Here is a 13,444-nt window from a genome sequence, read left to right on the forward strand (position 1 = left end):
CCACAGTCCTCCCCATCCCCCGCTTCTGCTGACTGCCATCTTCAAGGTCACTCCCTGGGCCACCTCACCAGGGCCTTTAGCCCAGCTCAGCCCCTTCTGCAGGCAGCACCACTGGCGCTGGTGGCTGCCCTGACTCTCGGTCCCCTGTGAGTGTCCTGTCTTTATTTTGCAGCAGAAGGGGAAGGATCCAAGGAGAAAGCCAATAGGTGTCCTCACGAATCCAGAAACGTCTCTCCCTTCCCACCACCTTGGAGAAGTGGTGCCTCCCCCTGCTACTGCCATCCCCTTTCCTCCCCACACACACTGTGGGAAGCAGCACGGTGCCATGGAAAGGCCTAGAACTGGGAATCAGGGCACGTTGGGTGTGCATTCCTTTTGTACCACTCACTAGCTTTGCAACCCAGGCAACTTCCTTGACCTCTGCCTTCAGTTTCTTCATCCAAAAATGAGATTGGCAATTCCACCTCCCAGGGCTTTTATAAGGATTAGGTGCATGGTACTTAGTAGGTGCTTTGTAAATATTAGATAAGCCTCGACCTCCTGGGCTCAAGCAATCCTCCCACCTCAGCCTCCAGAGTAGCTGGGACTATAGGTGCACACCATCACACCCACCTAATTTTAAAATTTTTTATAGTGACAGGGTCTCGTTCAAGTGATCCTGCCACCTTGGCCTTCCAAAATGTTGAGATTACAGGCATGAGCCAAAATTCTTGAACAGGGGCCACAGGATCATATTACAACTTCATAATATTTACTTGGAGAGAATTAAACTGATAAGTGGATATAACAGGTGTCAGATTCATCTTTTCCCTGGCCAGAGCACCTCAAGAAGAAAAGAGTGATCCCAATCACCATTCCTGAAGCAAATCCTGTCCTCTGGTTCTATCCTCACCTGGAGGCCTCTAGCATCCTTCGAAGATGCTTCTCCGCAATTCCTTCCAGAAGTCTCCGCAGATGCTTGCCTGTGCTTGGCCATGCTGGAGTGACCACGTGGATCATGTCCCGGCTCTTCTTCTAGGTGCTCAGGACCGCTGGGGGTGGGGGTGGGGAAGTGAGAAATTGGAGGTTGATGCATTACCTACGGATCCTTAATGAGTACCCCAAAACCTAGCAGCTTACAACAGCTTTATGATCTTACACAGTTTCCGAGGGTCGGAAGCCCAGCTTAGCTGGGTGCCTCTGGCTCGGGGCCTCCTGGGAGGCTGTAGCTTGGCTAGATCTGCATCACTGAAATCCCGGAAGGCTGGAGGATCCATTTCTAAGATGGGGAACTCCCATGGCTGGTGGCTGGTGTTCTCAGTTCCAGGATGGCTGCTGTCTGGGGCCCCCAGGGAACCGCCAGCCACCTCCAGACTCCATAGAGGTGTCTCCAGGGCAGTTGACTCCACAGAGTAAGTGATTTGGGAGCAGCAAGTGACAGTGCCACCAAAGCAGAAGCTGCAGTGTCCTTTATAACCTAACCTCAGAAGTGACATGCCCTCCCTGTGGCTGTGTTTACTGAGTTGAGTCCACACTCCAGGAGCAGGCTGTGAGGGCCAGGAAATGGGATCACTGGGCGCCCCTCTGGAGCCTGGCTCCCATGGCTGCTAAGCATAGCATCCAAGCAGAGAGGCCTGGGCACTCTTAAGTGACATTTCCCTCAGTCTGGGCAGCCTGAGGAGTTGTCGTCTACTCTGAGCCGGGGTGGGGGAGCCATCTGCTCCCAAGCTCTTCCCGGGGCAGTGCCAGATAATCCAGGCAACCCCCCTTTTCTATAATGTTTTTCCTACGAGCCATTACATTCCTCCTCTTTGATCTAGAAATCACCTTACTGTTGCCCTTACCATGAGCTTTCCAAACCAACAACCTCAAATTAATAATCAGCACAGCTCTCGTACTAATTACCATTTTAGTCCTAGTCCTAGTCCTAGGTCCTTGGTGGGGAACTCCCACCTGGGGAGGCTCAGCCAGTGACCCAAAGGACCCGTCCTCATGTTAATCTGCCCCCGCCCAGTCTCAGGTGTTCCAGAAGGCAGAGCGTTCCTCGTGCGACCCACAGGGCAAACCTCCTGTCATGGCATCAGGACCAGGCTACATAGTTTGGGAGGCCCAGTGCCAAATGAAATGTGTGGACCCTTGTTCAAAAATTATTAGGAATTTTGGCAGGGCTCAGTGGCTCATGCCTGTAATCTCAGTGCTTTGGGAGGCTAAGGTGGGAGGATCACTTGAGTCTAGGAGTTTGAGACCAGCCTGGGCAATGTAGTGAGTGAGACTCCATTTCTACAAAAAATTTAAAAATTAGCTGGGTGTGTTGGCATGCACTTGTAGTCCCAGCTACCTGGGAGGCTGAGAAGGGAGGGTTGCTTGAGCTGGGAAGGTAGAGGCTGCAGAGAGCCATGATTGCACCTCTGCACTCCAGCCTGGGCAACAGCGAGATCCCATCTCAAAAAAAAAATAAATAAATGTTTTAACATGATGACAACATCAAAGCAATTGCAGGAACCTTGTAAGTGCGGGGCTCTGTGCACCTCTGTGGGTCACATGGCCATGAATAGCATGCAGCAGGTCTGTTGGAGTGAAAGGTGTCACAGTGGGTTTGCGTCTCTGTCCCAGGGCCTGGCACTGGGATGTACTCCCTTGGCCAAGGCTGCTTATGTCCCTAGCCCTGGTGAAGATGTGGCTGATGGTCACAGCATCTTCACAGACCCCTCCCCTACCCCCATAGAGTCAATTCACTTCACTTCAAGGGTCATGGGAGTCTGAAATGTTTATGAAGCTGCCTGTTAATTCTTACTTAGTTTTAAACGTGGCCCCTTTTTCTACAACTCAGACAGAAGTCACATCAGGCCTGAGAATAAACTCTGCCTACTTAATTTCAATTCTCTCAGACTCCTCAGCGTTTCAGAAATATATTTTATTTATGTATGTATGTATGTATATATGTACGGAGACAGGGTCTCACTTTGTTGTCAGCTGGAGTGCAGTGTGATCACAGCTCACTGCAACCTTGAATTCCTGGGCTTAAGTGATCCTCCCGCCTCAGGTTCCCAAAGTGCTGGGATTAAGGGCATGAGCCACTGTCTTTCAACATATAGTAGCTGGTTTATTTCATAATTGCTATGTTTTGAATGTGTCCCCCAGAAGTTAGGGCTTTAGAAACCTAATCCCTTTGCCCTCTTGAATGGATTAATGGATTCATGAGGGCTTTACCTTTACGAATGGGTCAATGTCACTATCACAGGAGTAGTTTTATTATCACAGGAGTGATTTTGTTATAACATGGAGCTCTCTCTGGCTCTCTCGCTCTTGCTCTCTCACCATGTCCCATGCTGGGATGCATCGTCATGCAGCACAAAGGCCCTCGCCAGAGGCTGGTGCCATGCTCTTGGACTTCTCAGCCTCCAGAACTGTGAGCTAAATAACCTTTCTTTAAAAAAATAAATTACCCAGTCTGTGATATTCTGTTATAGCAACAGAAAACAGATTAAGACAGTAATTCTATGTATTATTTTATTTGATTTGTTATTGGCAGTCACCAAACTACCAAAGGGGTTCATGGCACAAAAAGGATAAGACTGTTAGGAGCAGATGACCTGGCAAATGCAGATGTGGAAAAGGAATAGGCTTGGAGCAAATGCAAGGTTTAATCACTCTTTCAGGGTTTTATGCTCCTTGCCTCTATTAATTTAGTAAATGGCTTTGTCACGGGTGTGTTATTGTTTGCTTTTCTTTGATGGCATCCCTCATGTCTGGGCTGAGCAGGTGACTAAGCACTTGGGACTTGATGGGCTGAAGATGGGACATCCCCAGGCTCTCTGTTCTTGGAGAAACAGCTGCAGCAGGTTCCTTGAATATGTGTCAGGATCTAATTTTCCTAGGAGGAAAAAAAAACCCCTGTGAAACTATATATGCAAATGTGAAAGAACAGAGAGGAGGTTATCTCCCTTGGGCGTTCCCTTCTCCTCCTAGTCATTTGTTGAGCATTTACATGCATCGCCCCCATTTAATTCTCATAGAGCCTGGGAAGTAGTTTTCTATTCCTACTTAACAGAAGAGGAAACGTTACAGGAGATATTTCAAGACTTACTCCAGGTAAAGCTGTTTGCAAGTGACAGAGCTAGAACTTGGTGGTCTCAAAGCCTGTGTCACACTGTTCTCACTGCCTCTGTGTCCAGCCCATGCAGGGCAGGGAGAAGAGCACCAGGGTGGCCTTAGGCAACTCATGGGTGTCTGGGGAATCAAACAAGGCAGCATATACCTGATGAAAGGAGCCTCAGAAATTCAAAGCAAGTGATTGCTTTCATCTAGGGTGGTCCGAGAAGTCTTTCTTGAGCTAGATCATAACAGATTCAGACATGGAGAGGTGGAGAGAAAGCTGTGGGGCTGATCGTGGGGGGCAGGGGCAACAAGGGGATGGGTAAGGACAGATCAAAGGAGGTGCAGGGGATCAGTAAGAGAGGAGGCTGATGGCCTGGGATGGATGAATGCAAGCCTGATTCCCAAGTTGAGCAGTTTATACTTATTTCAGCAGGATATTGGGGAGCCACCAAAGGTTCTTGAGAGGGGAAGTCATACAATAAAGCTTCACTTTAAGAAATGAATTGGGAGTTGGAAGATGGTTTAGGGGGTGGCAGGCCTGGAGACTGTGAAACTGGTTAGGAAGTTATTGCAACTGCTTGGGTGAGAAATGCTGAGGACCTGAAATAAGGTGATGGAGGGGAGACAGGAAGGTCAGCAGGAGCTGGATGCCTGATCGCATGGCAGGGCACGGGTGGCTGGGAGGACCCAGTGGGGCATGTGGACAAGAGAGAAATCAAGGGAGGCTGAGAGGACCAGCCATATGGCTCTTAGCATTGGAGTGACTGTGGGGAGTTTTAGCTCATTCATCCTGCAGTTTCCCATAGGTCCTGCAAGGGAAGTCCAATTGGCCTGTGATAGAGACCTGTCTGGAGCCCAGGCTCTCCAAGCTGTCTCCTGGTTTCCAGGAGAGATCAGCCCTTGCCCCAGGCCTGCTACATTGGCTTTCGCTTTTCCCACAATTTAGCCCCAGAAGTGGTGGGAGCAGAAGCTTTGACCACAAACTGGAGCCATGAAGCCAGTTGTGGTGGCATGAAATGAACGGCCTCAGACCTGCGGAAGTATTGCACCTGTTCATAGATGATCAAAGGAGCGGCAGGTGCATTTTCTTCCTCCTTTGCAAATGGCCAATTGCCCTGAGTTTTCCATGAAAGAAGGGCCATGGAGAGTAATGGTGCAGCTCTCAGACTCTGGAGCCCAACTATTACAGGTGGGCCCAAATCCCAGCTCTGCCGGGTACTTGCCGTGAGACTTTGGGCCAGTTACTTAATCTCTCTGTCCATCAGTTGCTTCATCTGTAAAATGAGAATAATATTGGTATGCCCCTCCACGGACTACAGAGGATAAGTGAGTTAAAACACATAATGCTAATCGTGCCTGGTATGTAGTTGGTGCTTAATAAATAAATGTTGAATGAATTTGTTTTTTAGAACGAAACATCCCAAGGAGAAGAATCAGAGGTGATTTTTTTTTTCCCTTTTGCATGTGAAATGGAAAAATCTAGATAAGAAAGGGCCTAGCTTTGTTCTGGCCACTTCACAATAGTCCACTTGAGTTGGGGGAGAGGAGAGTTACTGGAGGGAGTACGCTAAAAACTCATGAAAAATGATTTCCTTTCTCTGCTTGTTGAAATTCTGCCTTCAAGGCCCAGTTTAAGTGTCACCTCCTCAGAGGAGCCCTCCTTGGTTTCCACCTTTCCTCACCCCTGTCAGACTCGTGGGTTCCTTCTCTATTCTCCCCAGTGTTCAGCATGTAGGTTGATGGTAGCACTCACTAATTCTGCTTTGTTTTACCTGTACTCAAGTTCATGGCTGTCTCCTCTCTGTGGTGGAGCTTTGCATTAGTTGGGTCTGGGAAGTCCTACCTACAGCTGACAAGCTGGGCTGGGCTCCAGGCCATCACAGGTCCTCCATCAGCAGCTCTGTCCACCCTGGCCTTGTTCCTTCAGACAAATGTGGCCAATGCGTTGAATTAACAGCACTTTTAGGATCAAATCACAAAGCAACTCCCGATTTAGTCAGTGGAATCACCTCTTCCCTGGCCACTGCTGCAAACTCAGGCAATCCTATAACTTTTCTGGTTGCTCTTAGTTAATAAAAACTGTCTCACTGCAGGAAGGTGAAATGTCCCGTCCAGAATTTGAGTTAAAATGAAGGCTTCTTGCCTCTGCCGTCCTGAGCTTGCTGCAGGTAGGAAGCCTGCAGCTGGCAAGGGGCTTAGCTTTTCCCTCCTTCCTCACTCAGCTCACTGTCCACATGCTACTCAGACTTCCCGGCATTTGACCCAGCGGACGGCTCCTGCAGGTGTCTCCCCTGGCTCCTGTGAGGCCCACTGGCCTTGGTTCCGCTCTTTCTGAGGCTGTGACATTGGAGTTGTCTCTTTGGCTCTTCTCTGTCCATACTCTGTCCCTGGAAAGCTGCACCCCAGCAACATTCCCATCTCTCCCTTCAACCCAGACCCTCCCTGAGCTCCAGACTCTGGTTTCCAGTGCTGGATTCCAGTGTTCAACCTGACAACAGCCGCTGGCGCCAAGGCTTCCTGAACTCAGTAACTGCCCCCACTTAATTGCTGAGATGAGAAACCCCTGGCAGTGCTTGTTTTCTCCCTTTCACTCCAAATCCACGCACAATCTAGCCCTAAGTTCTGCAGGCTCTGCAGCAATGGTTCTCAGCCCAGAGTGACTGTGGCCCCCAGGGGACATTTGGCAATGTCTGAAGACATGTTTTATTGTCTTAATTGGGGGTGGGTGGTGCTATGGGTGTCTAGTGGACTGAGGCCAGGGATGCTTCTAAACACCCTACAGTGCACAGGCCAGATCCCACAGTGAAGTGTCTTCCAGTCCAAAATGTCAGTAGCAGCACCCCAAGAAACCCCGCTCTGCAGCCAGAATGCATCCTGCACCCCACGCTCCTCCCGCCTCCACTGCCGTGGCCCGGCCAGAGCAACATCTCGTCTGGCCTGACTGACTGCAATGGCCTTTTTCACTCTTGCCCTCCCGCAGACTGGTTTCCACTGCACAGCCAGCAGTGCCTTTCTTTCTTTTTTTTTTTTTTTTTTTTTTTTTTTTTTGAGACGGAGTCTTGCTCTGTCACCCAGGCTGGAGTGCAGTGGTGTGATCTCAGCTCACTGTAACCTCTGCCTCCTGGGTTCAAGCGATTCTTGTGCCTCAGCCTCTTGAGTAGCTGGGATTACAGGCACATGCCACCACACCCAGCTAATTTTTTGGGTACTTTTAGTAGAGATGGGTTTTCACCATGTTGGTGAGGCTGGTCTCGAACTCCTAACTGCCTCAGCCTCCCAAAGTGCTGGGATTACAGGCATGAGCCACGGCGCCTGGCCAGCAGTGCCTTTCTAAAACAGGAAGATCCTGCCCTTCCCCAGCCTAAAACCTTCCGGTGCTTTTCCGTGGCTCTTAGAACCAAACTCATCTCTGATCAGCAAAGCTCCGGACAGTCCCTGCTGCCCATCATCCTCCAGGCTCAGTCTCAGGCATGGCTGCCCTGGCCTGTCTCTTGTCCCTTGCTGGGGGACTTTACTCTTGCCATCCCATGGGCTTAGCATGCTCCTCCCAGACCTCAGTGCACCTCCTCATCTCTCAGGTCTCTGCTCCCACGAGCCAATCTCAGGAAGCTGGGGGGGCGGTGGGCGGGCTGTGGCCCAGGGCGGGTTTGGGGCTGTGCTTTGTGACTCAGCGCAGGTTCACTCCTCTGCACTGGGGTGTGGTGGGGGTGATGCTGCTTTGAGTCAAAGCAGCTACAAAACTCCGAGAGCAAGTCAGCTGTTTTCTACATCTGGAAGCGGGCCGGGCTCCTTCTTAGATTTATCGAAGGCAGGCAGCCGCTGACCCCTCCCTTTGCTGTTGGAGGTGAGGAGAAGGAAGGGGACACAGGCCCTGGGAACTCGCCCCTGCTGAGTTACTCTACCTTTGGCAGCCTGAAGTTCGGGCTCCTGGCCCAGCATTGCAGGTCCCCCGCTGTCGGGATGGACCCCAGGCTCAGAACCCTCATCTGGTCAGGGCTCTCCCCCTGCCTGGAACCAACCCACAGACCTTCCATTCCCTCCCTTGACTCAGGACTCAGGCCAGGGCAAAAGTAAGGGGCACAAGTGGGGAGAAAACCTGTGGAGGTGCCTGCTTGGTGCAAGTTCAGGCAGAGGCGCTTGACGTGACACTTCCCCTTTAACTGACTCATCACTCCCAGCGTCCAGGCTGCGTCATGGCCGTTATGCAGAGAAGTCAACCAAAGCGCAGAGAGTTCATTGACGGGACAGAGCCTCGCAGGGGAACAGATTCAATCGCAGAACTCAGGCCCAAATGACTCCGCACCACGCGTGCAAGTGCAGACACACACACACACAGCCTGCCTGTGCTGCTGAGGGTGCAATAAGGACCAAGACCAAGAGAAAGAGTAGCCAAGGGAAGAGGGACAGGCCTTTGTTGGGACAGTCCTGGTGGCAAAGGGCATTTTGGCTGAGAAACCCCTAAAGTTAGATTTGACCCCATGACTGGGGTGGGGGGCACAAACTTATCTCAGAGCTGTCAACTCCCCTGCTCTGGGGTCTGGTTGATCCGTGCAGGGACACAGCCCTGTGTGCTGAGAGGAAAGCTGGCCCGGGGGGGGGGGGGCGGGACAGGCACCCAAGGGCCCCGTGGCCCTCCCTTTTCTTCCCCAGGTGGCTGCCCCGCCCCAGAGGCGCTCCTGCCACCCGCCCCTGAGGGGGACGCCTCCAGCCACTTGTCCCAGCCTCGGGAGTCTCCACAGCAGAGACAGACATAGGAGGGTGAGTTCTGAGGAGATTCGGAGTTCTGAGGGGATTGGGATCCTCTCCAGGGATGAGGGAGCCGGGCTGGAGGGGCTCGTGGGGAGCGGGGGGCCTCTGCTCCTGCTGATAGAAGAGGAGCGCGCTGTGGGCATCTAGTGAACTGAGGCTGATAGAAAAGAAGGGGCCCCTGGCCAGGCTCCGTGCTGAGGGCCAGGCGCCTTTGTTGCTTTTGAAGAGAGAGAGTCTTGGGGGAGCAAGCCCGCGGCTGCCTCTTCCTCCCTCAGATGATCCCTTTGCCCTAATTGGACACCCGGTGGGGCTCAGAGTTGATGGGGTCACAGGGGACCTGCCAGCTCAGGAAAGAAGAAGGTGAGCAACAAGGACAACTTCGGTTCTCCCATTCAGGGATGGGGTGGCCTCGGGCAGGTTACCCCATGGCTCTGCTCCTAAGCCTCCTCCCTGGGAAACCGGGCCAACACCTCCTACCTCACGGGCAGGCCGTGAGAACCAAACCTCGGGGTCATTCGCCACCAGGAAATGCAAACGAAAGCCACAGTGAGATGCCACCACACGCCCACGGCTACAGTGACCATCAGTAATGGCGGTGGGGGGGCGGGGGGCAGACGCCCCCCCACCTCCCCGCTCCTCTCTGGCGGGAACCGAAAACAGCCTAGCCCCCTTGGAAAAGTTTGACCATTTCTTAGAAAGTTCCACATCACCTCCTTATACTAGATGGAAGAAGAGTGTGTGCTGCATGATTCCATTCAGATAAGTTTCTAGAAAATGCACACTCGTCACAGTGACAGAGGCAGATCACAGTCTGCCTGGAGAGGGAGGGTGCGCAGGGGCAGGAGGGACAGGTGACAGAGGGGCACATGGCTTCTGGAGGCGGTTTCACAGGTGTAGACATGTCAAACTCATCAAATTGTACTGCTTCATTAAATATCAGTTACACCTGGGTAAAGCTGTAGACAATATCTTTTTGGAGGCAATAAAGGGCGGATTTATGCTGCAAAAAAATGGCAAGGCAAGTGAGGCGCCTGGCACAGGAATGTCGGCCGCTGGACATGTGAGCCCAGACTAGTTTCTCACAACTTCCATTCATTCTTTCCTCCCCGAACACGGAAACGGAGCAAGGGGAGGGACGGGAGCTCCGAGCCCTGCCTGCAGGAGCGCCCAGAGACACGCACCACAGAACTGGGTCACGGTGCTGGGGATCCAGGACAGGAGGGCCTCACAGACGCCCGGAAGGTTCGGAGGAAGCGGCTGGAGAGCAGGCAGAGAAGAGGGTGAAGGAAGATTGCAGAGAGGAAATGGCATATGGGGTTGTGAGGGACTCTCCTCGAGGCCACTGCTTAGGGCTGTCTGGGCTGGTGAGTGGGGCCTAAGGGATCCTCTCCTCCACGTGGTGGGGTATGGAACACGGGACATGGGACAGGAGAGCTCAGCCCAGGAGTGGTCCCAGAGCCCCTGGGAGCAGAGCAGCCACAAGCAGATGAGGGGCCCGGAAGCAAGAGGGGCTGAAGGGCCAAGACTTTGGTGGGGTATCAGTTTCCCAGGGCTCCGTAACGACCAGGTCAGGAAAGGCACCGGGTGGCACCGCTTTGGGAGAAAGAGCCTCCCGTGCCCCTAATCCCTAACCCTTACCCGGGGGCAGGGAAGCCACTGGGATTCCGGGATGAGGCCTTCGCAGGCTTCTTTCGGGAAGTGGCTCCCGTTTGAGAATGAGGGTGGAACACAGGGAGATGGAGGCGGCACAGCGTGGAGCACCGGCTCCAGGGTCTGATGAAGTAGCTTCATATTTGCCTCTGCCACATCCTAGCAAGGTGACTTTGGGCGCAGTACTTTGCCTTTCTGGCCCTCTGGGTGACTGGTTGTTACTTTTATTTTCTTCTGAACTCTCGGTAACATCTAGCATGTATATGAGCCTGACTAATGGTTCACTTCGTTCGTTCATTCAGACACTCATTGATCAAATCTGACCAGCTCACACTCTCCTGGGTTAGCCGTTAAATCCCAGCACCTGTAGCCAGGTGGACGTCGTTCCCCACAGCTGGGTCCTGCTGGGGACTCATCTCCCTGTGCTCTTGCCACACACCTACCTGCAGTTTCCAGATTGTGCCAGGCTCCCTGGTGCTGCTGAGCCTCTGCAAGTGTGGCTCCCCTGCCTGAAACACCCCCACCCTCCTGCTGGTCTGGCCGCCTCCCAGTCAGCCTTGTCCAGTTACATTTTCCTGCCTCACTTCCCCACTGAGTGAGTGTGGCCCCTCTCAGCTCTCCCAGCCTCTTACCCTTGGGCCTCAAGTTTGGCAGCTGACACACAAGCTACAGTCACAACTGGTCTGCCACCCATTGCAGACGGGGCTCCTGGAAGGGTGATGCTACGGCTCCCCCCACCTCTAGCACGGTGCCCAGCACAGAATGGGAGCTGAGGAAATGTTTGTAGCAAGAGGTAAAACTGCTTCACAGTATGTGTTATGAGTTGAACTGTTTCCCCCAAAAAGGTATGTTGAAGTCTTATGACCTGAATTGTGTTTCTCCAAAATCCATATGTTGAAGCCCTAACCCCTGTACCTCAGAATGTGACTGCATTTGGAGAAAGGGCCTTTAAAAAGTAGTGTAATTAAGTTAAAATGAGGTCATGTGGGTGGGCTGTAATCCCATCTGCCTGGAGTGCTTACGAGAAGGGAAGATATGGACATAGCCACACCTGGAGGAAAGGCCAGGTGAAGACACGGGGAGGAGACGTTCCTCTGCAAGCCAAGGAGAGAAACCAGCCCTGCGAACCCCTTGGTCATGGACTTCCAGCCTCCAGAACTGGGAGAAATCCATTTCTATTGTTTAAGCCCCTGGGTCTGCAGTACTTTGTTATGGCAGTCCCGGCAAACAAATACAAAGTCCTAAGCCCCGGTGCCTCCAAAGGACCCTTATTTGGAATTAGGGTGATTGCAGATGTGATAAGTTAAGATGATGTCATACTGGAGTAGGGTGGGCCCTGATCCAATATGAATGTATCCTGATAAAAAGGGGAAATGTGGACACAGACACGCACACAGGGAGACCGCCATGCGGACACGAAGGCAGAGATTGAGGTGACACATGTAGAAGCCCAGGAATGCCAAAGGTGGCCAGAAAACCATCCAGAGCTGGGGAGGCCTGGAATAGAGTCTCCGTCACAGCCCCAGCAGGAACCATCCCTGCTCGCACCTTGATCAGAGACTTTTGACCTGCAGAACTGCAAGGCAGTGAATTTCTATTGCTTCAAGCCACCTAGTTTGTGGTACTTTGTTAGGGCAGCTCTGGCAAACTAACAGAATATGGGAGATTAAAATATCACCCCACTACAAGTTCATCCAAACAAGGGGTTCTGCTGGCAGCAGCACAAAGCTACCATGAAAACACCTAATTATGAGAAATGAGCTCCCAGACCCTCCTGCCCGTCACTCCCCGATCTTATCAACTTCTGCCCCCTCCACTCACACAGACAACTGTTTACATGTCTGTGTTGCCCCCAAGCCAGCCACCCCCAGAACCATGCTCTGCCCATTGCTGGGCTCAGTAAATACTCTCACTTACGGCTAGGTCACCCATCCAGAGTCGTCCTCTGTTCCCTGAAATCCCATCTCCAGGAAATCCAGACCCAGGCGGCACTGAGCCCTCCCACGTGGGTACAAGAGCACATTTAGACCAAATTTCAGTCGGTCCAGGGAAGCCCTGGATGCCAAACTTTTGCACCTTCTGGTGCTTCCCGACATGCCACCCGTGGCTGACTTGCGTTCTACCTTGGCTGCTGCCTGTCCACCTGCACACCTGTCCACACCCCAGCTCCAAATAAGGAGAGGAACTAAACCCAGCACTGCCCCATGGCAAGCTGTGGAGAAGGAATGGGAGTGGGTGGAGATGTACCTCCCTGCTCCGTGGACGTGTGGTTAGGAAACGCCATTCCTGGCCAGGAGCAGAAGCTGGACTGGGGTGAGCCGAAATCTCGGCCAAGACTCGACCTTCAGGGAGTGCCTGAGACGCTGCACAGCCAACAAACTGCGGGGCCAGGGACACTTGCAGAACGAGGATTGGCCTACTTTAGCCCCCTGCCCAAGGCTTCAATCCCCTCTGCAGTCTCCCTGCTGAGGGGACACCGCTGTTTGAACACCTCAGCTGATGTGGGACAGCTGGCATCTTTCCTGCCTAGACCTGAGAATGGCTGGCCGAGGCTGAGGCTTGGGGCGACTCATTCCCTTCCAAACTTGCTCATATCCGTGCAGTGGGCCACAGTTCCTGTCTGGGAGCCCCCCACTCCTACAGGTCTTCCTCAGCAGCCTTCCCCATGGCTCCATGTAAAATTTCACCCCCACTCATTTTTCCTGCCATGTTTCTCTTCTTGTCACTTTCCACCCTCTAAGTCCTGTTTGTGTATTTAACTGATTGCTTTTGGTCACCGTCTGTCTCCTTCCGCAGAGAGGCCGCCTGGGAGGGAGGGTTTATTTGAGGGCTTGGGGTTGCTATGGCAGGCACAAAGTCTGCAGCTGTGGCCTGCCCGAATAGAAGAGAGGCTGGAGCGCTAAGTGGGAGGCATTTCTGCAGTGGGTCCACAGCCACGCAGGGCTGGCTGGAGGGGGCTAGGCGGGGG

This window comes from Papio anubis, chromosome 14 (genome assembly GCF_008728515.1).
Source record: "Papio anubis isolate 15944 chromosome 14, Panubis1.0, whole genome shotgun sequence".
In the NCBI taxonomy this organism is placed as follows: Eukaryota; Metazoa; Chordata; class Mammalia; order Primates; family Cercopithecidae; genus Papio; species Papio anubis.